Source organism: Cuculus canorus, chromosome 6, assembly GCF_017976375.1.
Source record: "Cuculus canorus isolate bCucCan1 chromosome 6, bCucCan1.pri, whole genome shotgun sequence".
In the NCBI taxonomy this organism is placed as follows: domain Eukaryota; kingdom Metazoa; phylum Chordata; class Aves; order Cuculiformes; family Cuculidae; genus Cuculus; species Cuculus canorus.
The window spans coordinates 26,391,912-26,404,089 of NC_071406.1; the positions used below are offsets into that span (position 1 = coordinate 26,391,912).

The 12,178-nt window shown below is 38.9% G+C and overlaps 1 long non-coding RNA gene across 1 annotated transcript in view; it reads left to right on the forward strand.

Moving 5' to 3' along the window:
- LOC128852455 (uncharacterized) overlaps positions 1–11,451 on the forward strand; it is a 45,074-nt gene extending 33,623 nt beyond the window's left edge. Inside the window, exon 3 of the long non-coding RNA XR_008450287.1 lies at positions 10,690–11,451. This is a non-coding gene — a long non-coding RNA (uncharacterized LOC128852455). The remainder of the gene's footprint in view (positions 1–10,689) is intronic.
- The last annotated feature ends 727 nt before the right edge of the window (positions 11,452–12,178 follow it).

Below are 12,178 nucleotides of genomic sequence, written 5' to 3' on the forward strand. Positions count from 1 at the left end.
TGGGATATCCCCTTTTCTCATCTTCTCAATGCCAGAAAAAAAATGATGTTCCTTCTGACCTTGTCAGTACTGGTTTATTTTCATCTCACTTCTCCATTTTCCTACTTAGTATTAACAAATCAATAAACTTGCAAAGATAAAACACGTGGGTTTTGCTTTTTAGTAAATTTCACAATAAAACGTGTAGCTACATTACTTCTGAGCAGGTCTTTGTCCAACGCAAAAGCTCTACTGAAGTTTCTCAGCTGAAGGGCAAAAAATGTGTCTGTTCTAATCTTTCTCCTCCAAATAACCCACAACCAAAAGAAAAGATGCTTTTATATAACAAGGATCAGCTCAACCAGGGAACTAAGAGCTAAATTGTGCCTGTATCTTTGCAGAGATACACAAGGGCAGAAGGGCATCTTCTTCAGGCATTCAGTCTCTGCACAGGGTCGAGCACAACAGCAGTGATTGTACTCATGGAATGACAGGACTCCACAGGGCTAAAGCCTCTATAAACTATGTGTGAGAAGGGGTATGCCCTCTCACCCGCTTTAGGGCACCACAGATATGCCTGGGATTGGGAAGCAGAGTTTTCTGGCTCCCAAGTACTTGTTTTGCCTGTACTGGTTATGTTCACCTTTAGGATTCGTAGGACTGAATTGACTGAGGCACTGTGGAAAGAGTCTCTGAATTCTCCACTGCCGTGGCTTAGGTTGCTTTAAAGCACCCTTCTGGAAAAGTCAGTGTGTACCAGCCTGTTAAAAACAGATTTGTTGAGATAGGCAGGTCTGCTAAACTCATTTTGAGGGGGTTCACAGCATCAAGCCCAAGGATCTGTTTTCCTTCTATCTTTTTTTCTAACTGGAATGAGGCAGCATCCCAAGTAAATGCCTATTGCTAGTTTCCCTTCCATGTACTGCAATCCATCCCACAGAACTGATTTCTGCCATAGTCTGCAGATGAAAAATGGTAGACCGGATAATAACAATCTTTTTTAAGAGTACAGTACAGTCTAACTATATAGGCTGTGTTAAATAAAGAAAGGTCACATGAATTACCTGATTTGAGGATTCCTCTAGCATTCAGAGGGAATTTATTCCAAACCATGTATATTAATAAAGCAAAGCCCATGGTGTTTCCAAGCGTGCTTGGTGACATGTGCAGATCTGCCAAATGGTCCATTATTTCTAAAAATTATGTGTCCCAAGGCAGTAGCAAACTTGTTTTCCAGACTGTGGGCATCAGCTTATGTGCTACATTTAACATCTCCCTTTTTCTCGTGCTTTCCAAGATAAGTTAGGTTTTAAAAATCCTATTCTTTGAATAATGTTCTTTTTTTCAGAATCTATCCTAAAATGCCTGCTTATTCCGTATTTTCAGCTAAGCATTAGCATTGTTCAAGACAGAGAATGAAAAAAGCAAGGTATGAAAATGAAAGATCTGATATGTAGGGGTTGTGTTACAGCAGCACAGAAGGTCTATGCAGTAGTCAAAAATAAGATATTGCTGCCTTTTTATATGCCCTGTGTATTTTATCATGCTAATTATCTGATCATTAAAAGTGGTCAGAGAAACTATTTTCTTTAGGGGTATAGTATTCCATATAAATCATGACGCCTGAGAATTTTTAGAAGTTTGAGTTTGGTTTTGGCATCTACTGGATTAGGTCGTACTATAGTGACAATAAGAAATTCAGAGTCTACTTTAGACCATCTCCTTATAAGAGAACAGAATTTGCTTGCACAAGAAAAAGCTTTTAAGGAAGAACATGACAACTGTAGTACTTAAGTCAGCCAAAGCTTCTGGGATTGTTATCCTGCTAAAGATAAATATATAGTTTACTAGTGACAAACGCTTGTCAGGATTTTAGATTGTATACAAAAGAAGGGAAAAAAAAAACCCAGGCATGGTAATGCAACAGGGTAAATTGACTCATCCTTACAGATCAAGGGGCTACTTGTGAGCATGTCAGTCATGTTAGGTACTAATTTAGCAACTGAAATATAAGCATATGCAATTTTAACAGGACTGCACTTCGGCGAAGCAGACCTCTGCCAGATCAGTCCAGTTATAAAGCATTTTCTCCAAAGACTTAGGGCCACTGAGAATTTTGGATTCATGAGTAATCATGAAACAGATCTCAGCTGTTACCTCAGCCTATAAAGAGAATTCAAGGGAAGGATGATTTTGGAGACAAGAGAAAACTGATCAAACAGTTACATTGTTCTCAGCACAGCGTGATACTTCCAGTTTTTAAATAGGTGACTGTACAGTCTGATAGAGCACTGCGTAGGGTAGCAGAGATATCCCTGGCTTGATATCTGACTTTAGGGAAGTCCCTTTATCCATTTCTCATCCTCTTTTGTGTTCTGTCGTGCACGTGAACACACAAATGTAGTTTCTGCCTCAGTTTCTCCACTTTATAGGCAGGGATAATGTTAATGACCTCTGCGAAGTTCCTTGAAATCTGCTGATGTGGAAATAAGTGAAGGTCTGCTCAATATAACTGACTTTCTTTTCCCGTTTGTGGGGATTAGAGTGCCTTAGAAAATAAAGATAAATAAAACTTTCATATTCGTAAAACAATCAGTCTGTATAGAAGGATGAATGCTTGGAGCTGATCAGTTCTGCCCTTACCAGCAGAGCTGATAATAATCAGTCACTTATGTGCTATTTCACAGCTGATACCTCCTCCAAAAAAAATTAATTGCAAAAGTTTCACAGATGTCTGCAGCAGTTGACCAGAGCTCTTGGGTTATTGCTTGTCAGACTATTAATGGGTTTGGCTAACCATGACAGTCATTACTTTCCCCCTCCTGTGAGCTACTTTCTGTGTAATTTATGCATAGGTTTTGCCAAGATTTGACAACTTTCAGGATATTAACATAAAATTAGACTGCAGAGCTGAACAATGGGTGGCATTAAAATTAGCAGCAATGGAAACCAATCAAAGAGAATTGGTTTCTCTCCTTCTTCACTTTTAAGTTAATTTTTTTATTTATTTTATCTTATTTCATTATTATTTTAGAAGTAGAGCTAAAATAACAAAGGTATAAACCAGTGAAGTTTTCCTGTACCTTAGAAACCTTCAGAATGGTAGAGAAATTTCATTTTGACAAAATGTGTGACCACATCTTAAACAACTATCCTGAAATCAGTCACAGAGGAAGAAAAGTTAGAAATGTTTTCGTTTGAAAGAGGGACTTTAAACAGAGCAGAGTCTGCTCCACACAGATTGTTTAGTGAATGCCATTACAGAATGCGCTGTGTGTGTTAATAAGTAAGGACATCTGGTAACCAGCTTTTTTCTGATTCATTAACTGACTGCTTCTGTGGCCACAAGGTTTGATAGGAAAAGCTGCAAGACTTTTGCTCCCAGAAAACAGGACTTTGATGCATGCTACATTTCTTTTACCCAACCATATCTTTTAAATTTCCTCTTATGCCTCAATTATAAATATTGAAATTTGAAATCTTGCCGGAAACATTTAGAAGCTTAGAAAAATACATCCTTCTACTTAATTGTACATAGCAATAAGTCATATTTAAGACTCCTGTATCGACCTTCAACAGTGACTGACCCCATCAATACATATCAGTAAGTGATATTCTCTAATTGTTAACACTTACCATGGCTACATTTAAATATTATGTTATTCTCCTGTTTCTCAATGTTTACACTCTTTCAAACATGATTCGTGACAATGGATGGAATAGTTCTGAGAAAAGGACTCTGAACTGATTCCTTTTTTGGAAAACTACAATTTGTGCCAAGCCAGTAGGAATTCTTTTTTTTAAACCCTCCATGAGATTAATGAGCTTGGACAGAGAAAGTAAAAGCATCATACTGCTCATATCAAGTGCTGTATTTCTTCATATAATACAAGTGAAACAGCTCCAAATGCTCTAGAGAGAATGATTGAGCAAAAGAAATCTAACTTGATAGTACATGTTGAGGGATGAAATGGACAATGAAGTTTCCATATGTTGTTTTTACGCAGTAATTAGAAACTGTCACACACCGTTTCATTTTTTAGTTTCCTTGGGCTTATTTGCATGTATGAGGCTTTCCTTAGAGCAGAATTGCAAGCATCCAACTGGCATCCAGTTGAAATCTGAGGCAGTAACACGTGGGTTTCTTCCACCTCATGGAGAAGAAGCCAGCGGCAGGTACTCAGGCGGCCCAGAGCATAGGTCAGCAGCAGCCAGCTGCAGCCTCGCCTACCTCTCTAATAAATTTTCTTTTCCAATGGCCATTCCCATGGTGTGAGTCTATATATTCTTGGATATGTGAACCAGCTTTTGTTTGCAACACATACAAGGAATTTAACATATTAACCTGCATGTACTTCAGTAGGAGTTTGGGTCCTCATTCCCCCAGGTTCCTTTGAAAATGCTTGCACAGTTTCTCAGGGGCAAGACAGGCAAACAGTTCTTTGGTTCTCAGTTCCCCTTCGTGGATACAGAAAATTGTCTACATTATTTTGACAATTTCTCTAGCTCTTTGCTAGTGATCCCTTTCTATATCCAGATAAACAGCTGGTTTACTTAAAATACCTGCATGGTTCACTTGAAACACCAGAACTGCATCAGAGCAGAATGACTAATAAAACTATTTGGCTTTTATCTTCAGTATCCTGACAGTAATGATGATTGAGGACATGGTTATAATGACCTTTTTTTTTTTTTTCCTAAAGTAAGGGAGATATATATATGTGTGTGTACACTTTTAATGCCAGCTTAGAAACTAAGTCAGTGTGTGTGTCGTGCAAGTGGATTGATGGTTTCTGACTCTGAACTGTTTTCCAGGCCTTTGTAAAATACCAGAAAGCTGGATTGGTATCTCTGTTGCGCATGCAAGATAAATAAGCTCTCTGGGTTGCTGTTAAAACCCAACTCTTAAATGATCTATAACTCCAACAAGCAGGCCTCTGAAAAACATCAAAAGACATTGATTACATTCACAGTTACTTCTGAGAGGCAGAATTCAAAGATCTACCATTAAACTACTATTTTCTTAAAACACTGCACCAGATCCTTGATGTTACCAATCCTCTTTTGTTCATTCTTGACTAAGGCAAAATCAGGTTTATTTACAAAAGGGCTGAATAAACTTTTACTGTAATAAGTTTGTACTGTAAATGCACTGGAACACTCCCCTCTGCCAGCTACTGCACAACTTACCTGACATCCTCATCTTCACACTAAATTCAGAGATGGCTCTAAAAGCAACCTAATTCATCCTTGCAAAAGAATCTTTGAGGAGAATAGGTCAAGCTTTCTCACAGTCATTGAAAACTACATAACATAGATCTTTGCTTTTATATTTTTTAACAAAATATTTTTAGATGTTATTTAGATGTTCAAAACATAATTAAAACTTTTTTCTAAACATGGAGGCAAATCCTCAGGAAGCTATGAAGATAAGCTGTTGGTTTATACTATAAAAAAATTTATAAAATACTTTATGGAAACTTTCAAAGGCAACATGTTAAGGTATCTTGCTTTATTTTGGAAATATATTGGAAACATATTGGAATATATATTGGAAATATAACAAAAAAATGAAGAATATTGGAATATATATTGGAAATATAACGAAAAAAAATGAAGAAAGGAAAAAGCTCATGTGGAAAATGATGTAAACCTAGTTTGAGAGACAGCGGAGTTATTGGTCAACACAGTGGAAGGCATGTCATTGGTTATAGCACAGCTGCCGGAGGTGACTGTGTTGGTATCTGTAGCATGTTGATGTGCAAAGTGCAAAAATGAATCTTATTCCTCAGGAGAGTCCTGCATATGTCAAGTATATTGTCTCATTAAGCCAATCCATTTATCAACCCACTGAATGCCAATTAAATTGCACAGGATGGTGCAGGTATATGGTGGGCTGATGGTGCCAAACTTTATTACAGCTGAGGTTTTCTGGCTCAGTACATTCCTGCATAGCAAAATGGCAGACATATCAAAGCCAAATTAAACGCTCTTGAAATAATGCCTTTAAAGAGGAAGAAATGCCACAGTCTGGCACAAAAGAGTATGAAATGTAATGTCACTTCTTAGTGTACTTTTAGTTCCAATGAAGATGTCACGGCTCAGATTCAGCCAGTGCCAAATGTCTTCACAGCGTGCAAATTAGATCAGTGTAATTTCATCAGGATGATGATCAGACTCTGCTGTAGTTATGGCTGCATACACAGCTTCTGCTGACTGCTGCAGTCAGACTGGCACAGCTGAGCTAATGCTGCCATCCTCAGAAAGAGACAGAAGTTGATTTTATAGCATTTTCCTGATGCCAGAGTCCAAAGGATATTCCTAGATCCTGGGAATATATTGAATTAGTATTTACTCTGAAATACTACTCAAATACTACTCAAAGAACACCTCATTCTATCTCCAGCAACAGTCCCCTTTTTATCATCATTAACAGTAACATGAATATCTTTATTCAATATATTCTTGTTATACATAATCAGATGATCAGATTTTGACTGAAGGTTTTTCAGCTGTTAAAGGGCGAGCATCAGTAAACTAGCCAAGAAATCCATTCAGCCTCTCTGCTCCGAGACACTGGCTGGTACCAGACAGCAGAAAAGACTTACTGCCTTAGCTACATCCATCTAAAGCCTATCACATGAACACAAACTTATCCTCTTTCTCAGTATTCATTAAATATCTCCACAGATACACTCTGTTGGATTTAGTATTGGTCACTTCAACATTATCGCTCCGGCCGTCCACTCACTCCCTTTGCTGGAGGTCACAGCCTGCATAGCAGGAGCGGGAGAAGTGAACATTTCCCAGCTTCTTCAGTTCACAATTCACAATTCACCATATTAGCTTGTTTTGCTGCTGCTTGACTTGGTGTATCTGACCTGCTGAATCTTAGGATATCAAAATGCCTCCTTGAACAGCGGGTGAACCAGTTTGCATTTTGTTCAGCTCAAGGGGTGCGGGCCTGGACAACCCCAGCACTGGGGAAGGACAGACAGGTGGGAAGAGCATTGTCTTAAAAAGGCTCACCCTGCCTGCTGCCTCTCTGTGAGCTGGGACTTCGGGAACACAAAATGAGCCTGACTCTTTTCAGAAGTACTGTTATTGTACGGCAAGATTAAATCTACTAAGTCGATGATTTACTGATAAATGCTTTCAGAAGCAGGAACATGGTATTTGGTGCTAGATAACAGTATCGGGGCCAAGCCATACCTTGCATATATTGAAGGTCTGGTTTTGCTTTAGTTTTTTGCATGGAGGATTTTAGATGTGGAACTGTTAGATTTGGTGATTTTTTTTTTTTCTCCCTAAAGCATTTGGTAAAGAGCAATTACTTACACATATAACAGCTAAAATCCCCAAACACTATGGCACACAGCCATCTGAGGCAAGTTGCCAAGTCTGTAGCTTCAATTAACCTTCATATATCCCCCCAAACTTGGAACACTATCAGAAGGCTATTATGTTCGAGCCTTACTCATGTGGTGAGCACTTAGGCACTGAAGTTGAAATCAATAGCGCTGGTGGATACATGATTGCTCATGTATTCAGGTTTGCACAGGCAGACTCAAATTTGTGTCAGTCCTACTCAAGCTGAGGCAGGGAGACAGAAACTTGCAGACACACAGCCATTTCAAGATTTTTTCACAGACATCGAGACCATTGTCCCTTATACAGCAACTGTCTACCACTGAACCTATGTGGGTTCAGACAGTAGCTCCTGGAGGTGGACTGCAGTTAAAGTGAAGAGAACACAGCAAGGTTTGGACATCCCATTAAGCCTGTGAAGTAGCCAACGCTTCCAGTAATAGCTGTACATTCACCAGAGGTGCTGTGAAAATCGGTTGCTCTCTCTGGAGACTGAGACAGTGACTCTTTGCATCCCAGATGTTCCTAAGCAGTTTGCTTACCCTCCCCTGTGTGCATTTAATTGTCAAGATGGATGGACATGGAGCAGAAACGGGAAGTGAAATCAAAAGTCAGGTTTGGCTCTAAATTGAAAATGTTACTTATGCTGACATGGAAAATGTAAAGCTTTGATAAAAGCAGATAAACACAGTTTTTATGTGGGGGCAGACAAAGGGCTACATACCCAGCTGGTATAAACTGGCATAGCTTCACACTGAAGTTGATTAAGCGCAGTGCAGTTTGTGCCAGCTGAAGATCTGGCTTACAGTTACTGCTCAGTATCCCTATTGTGTGGGTGAAATCCTATCTATCTAGGGCAGTACACAGCATCCAGCGATGGCTATCTCAAGTGCAAAGGCTACAGAAACCTCATAAGATTCAGTCTGAAAACTTATGCAATTTTTAAAGCTTCATAAATGTCACTACAAATTAATAGAAATTGAGAAAAATTACTACCACACAGAGCCTGAAATCCTTGGGGGAGGAGTGGGAAGGCCGCCTATCAATGGAAGAAAAGGAAATAATATTTAATAGATGTATACAATTTTATATTTAGTGAGAAATATTTACTCTGTGGCACCTTTGCTTAAATACTTCGTATCTGCAGTCCACAGGATCTGCAGTCTGAAGCAAATTAGATCTTTCAGCTGATACAAGAAGGAATTCGCCCAGCTTTTCTGTTTGTGCACACGCCCCGACGAGAGGGGCAGCACTGCGGGCCGTTCCCGAGGCATGCCAGGACCCAGATGCCAAGCTTGGGAAGGCTCTAGCAGCAACATCTGGCTGCTCAGTGAGGTCTAAAGGCAGTAGTGCTAACAGATCTGGAATAGCCTCTGGGTCTGGGCTCGCTCGTGCTCTCCTAGGACACATTTTCCTTCTGCTCACCTTTGTTCTGTCAAACGTGTGGGGTTTTCATTTACTATACGCTAGAGTAATATGGAAAGGCTCTATATCTGATCAGCAAGGATGTTTTCTATACAGTACCTTTTATTCTCCTGTAAATCCTTGCTTCAGTAACTTTATGCCACTTGATTTTTGCCTCCTTTGTTTTGCCCCAAAACTCTTTGTGAGATCCAATTGCTGATCGGAAACTTGTGACATGATTTTTTTTATTTAATTTTTAAACAAAACAAAGTATTTCTAAAAGTTACCGTGCAAAACTTGAAAAATATTAGGGATACTAGTGTCTTTTAATTACACTTAGATTTCTATACACATTAGAGGTAGAATTAAGCAAGACTGACGGAATTTGCTCTAGAATTTGCTCAAGTGGCTTCTGGTAGTAGAAAAACACAAAAGAAAGGATATGAAGCTATGAAAGTCACTACTACATTCAAGAAGTAAACCTTTTCACATTATTTTCATGTCTTCAAGCCTTTGTCATGCATTGTATATGCAATGCGAAACTTATGACAAGGCAGAGCCTTGAAAACGTTAAAAACTTTTGAATTCATGGTAAACATTGTTCCTATAATTGTCTGAACATACACACACAACCTACTGAAAAAAATGTTCGAAGACCATGAATTCTATTGCATCAACACTTGCACACACACACAAAATCAGAGGTTTTGTTGTGTTCTTGATTTTAAAAATGAAAATTTCAAAAACATGGCAAAGTATTTAAAAATAATATCAGTTTGGCTTCAAATGGATCACAGCTTATGAACTTACTAGGTTAACTAAATAGCATCTTGCAAAGAGGGCACTAGCCTTTGCCTTGAGCTAGCAAGTAATATGTCATGGCACATCTAACATCCACCTAACATTTAATAAACGAATGTTTACAGCACGCTATTTTTCCATGGGCAGAGTATAAAAAAATATTATGAGGTGGCACATTGCTTAGATTTTTATGTGTAGCTCTGCTTAACTACAAGCCAGTTCAAGGGTATAGGTTGGGTTTCTCTTGCATTTAGAGCTAATTGCATGTTACATGTAAGAATCCGTACTAGGGTTACAGCACATTTGAAGTGGCAGTGATCTGGCTGAGACAGTACATTTAAAAGAGTGTGGAGTAGGGAACAGAGGTGGCATAGTGATAGCCATTGCCATGATATTAGACTGTGTTTGAAACTATTTCATGGAAACTGAGTGTACTATGACAAGCTCAGTTACAGATATTAGACTGAGTTGATTAATAACAATAAGTGGGGTTATCACTAAAACTAATGTAGGAGAGGGTGAAAAAGAGTTGCTGACTGTGTGCAAACCATATTTACTCACACAAATTGGGATCTTGGGAAGGTATTTGCTAGCAACCCAGTTAGTACAGACTCCCAGCTATTGTTTCCTTGCATCACAAGCAGGAATGTAGCCTGCTGTTCACAGTCTCTTAGTACATCTTATACTAAGATTTTTATGCGTTTTTCATACATCTGTGGGTGGGTAGATGAGTGAGAGAAGCCATTCCTTCTAAATTAATTCAAAATGACTGAAGTTAAGTTCATAGGGAAATAAACTGTGGAAAAGAATTTTGGCACAGAAAAAAATAGTAAAATATATCTGACAGATTTTTCTTAATATCCAAGCACAGCTGAGCTATAAAAGGGTAAGCAATTAACTATGATTAAGAGGTGATGTCATTATTTTTTTTAGCATATAGGAAAATTTACTCAATGCAAAGGAATTTATAACCGACTGACTGTTAGAGCCTTGCCTGTCCTCTGCTGCTCAAAAGCATCGAAATAACTCCAATAGAGGAAGAATAACGATCAAAGCTTTACCCTGAAGGAAATTTCACACCATTTTCCCTTGATGAGGGAAAGCGTAACCTCATCATGTAACTTGCTTCTCTTCCAGGAAAAACAATGAAAACCATTATTGAATGTCTCTTCTGTGACATATTGAAGAAGCAGAGCAGTGTCCCCAGAGGGCATGGAGGGCCAGCCCTGGGGAGACAAGAGGAAGAGGCAGCCCTTATGGACCAGCTAAGAGTAGTTAAATCTGCTTCCTGTCATCGGTGGCATCATCTAGGAGATAACAGATAAGAGTTTTATGATATAAATTCAGCTTGCTCTCTGTTCTCCATATTGCTGAATTCCATATTGCTTTTCTTAAATAACATGCTCCAGTCATGGGAGTTTGTCCAAATCTCTTTGCAGACCAGGGCCTAGCTGGTGGCTTTGCCGCAAGCCCTGACAAAGCAAGTAACGATGTTTACTTCATAGCAAACCAAGGATCAAATACATTGACTTTGTGTGCTCCATTCCTTCTCTCCTCCTTCTTCAGAGACAGTATGCATAGCCCAGCTTGCACTGGTGAGTGGCGAGGGTAGGTAGAGTGTCCCAGACTGCACTTAAGGCACCACAGTCTCACATTCTCAAGAACTTCATCACAGAGCACACAACAAAGTCCTACTTCAATTTTCAATTGCATGGATTACATTTCAATTGCAACATCTCTAGCTTAGCAAACCTCAGATTTACATGGCTGGAGCTAGGAGTGCTCCGTTTGGGCCTCTGATGAGACTGCTCAGGGGGTCATCTGAAAGCACAATCCAAGTGACTTTGGAGAGGCTCTCACACCATCTCTCTTTTTTTCCTGGCCACATATTTTCTTGAAAGCTACAGGGGTTTCAGGTCTTGTAATTTCTATTCTTACAACAAATAAAATAGTTTTCTCCTAAAACAGCGGGCTATAGCATTTGCAGTAAAACTTTTTTTTTAATTAATGCATACTGCAAATTAACATAGTCCATTGACTGACATACATCTTTTGATAACAAATCCCTTATTTACAGTGTTGCATCCGCTGACAAGAGTGGCCTCATTGATACATCTGGCCCTTTATTATTGTTTTGTTACATGAGTACTATTCTAGCTGCAAATTACTATGCAATATTACATCATGTTCATCTTTTCTAAATTAACATCCTTCAGTATGCCTTTTCTATTAATGCAAGCAAGGCATGGATTACAGTCTTTCCCATTGGGTATAACAAGGGGAATACTCTCTCATAAAATACCACTCTGGAATGTATTTGGCAGATTTATGGTGATAGCTTTGGAAAATGGTGGTTTAGAAATGTAATTTCCAGCATTCTTTTCAATTCAAGGAGCTTGGCTGCTCTTGGGAGTTTCTTCTTGTTAGTACCAATCTTAACTATATGGAACACAGAAAATTTGGATGCTTGAAAATGAACTTTCGCAAAGGCCATATAAAGCGAGCCATTGTCACTTTATGATTGCAATTAGCAGCATCAGATTTGATATTTATTAACCATGCTAGATCCAAGGGAACTTTATACAAAACAGCCTTGTGCAGTGATAAGAGCTGTAGGATGGCTCTG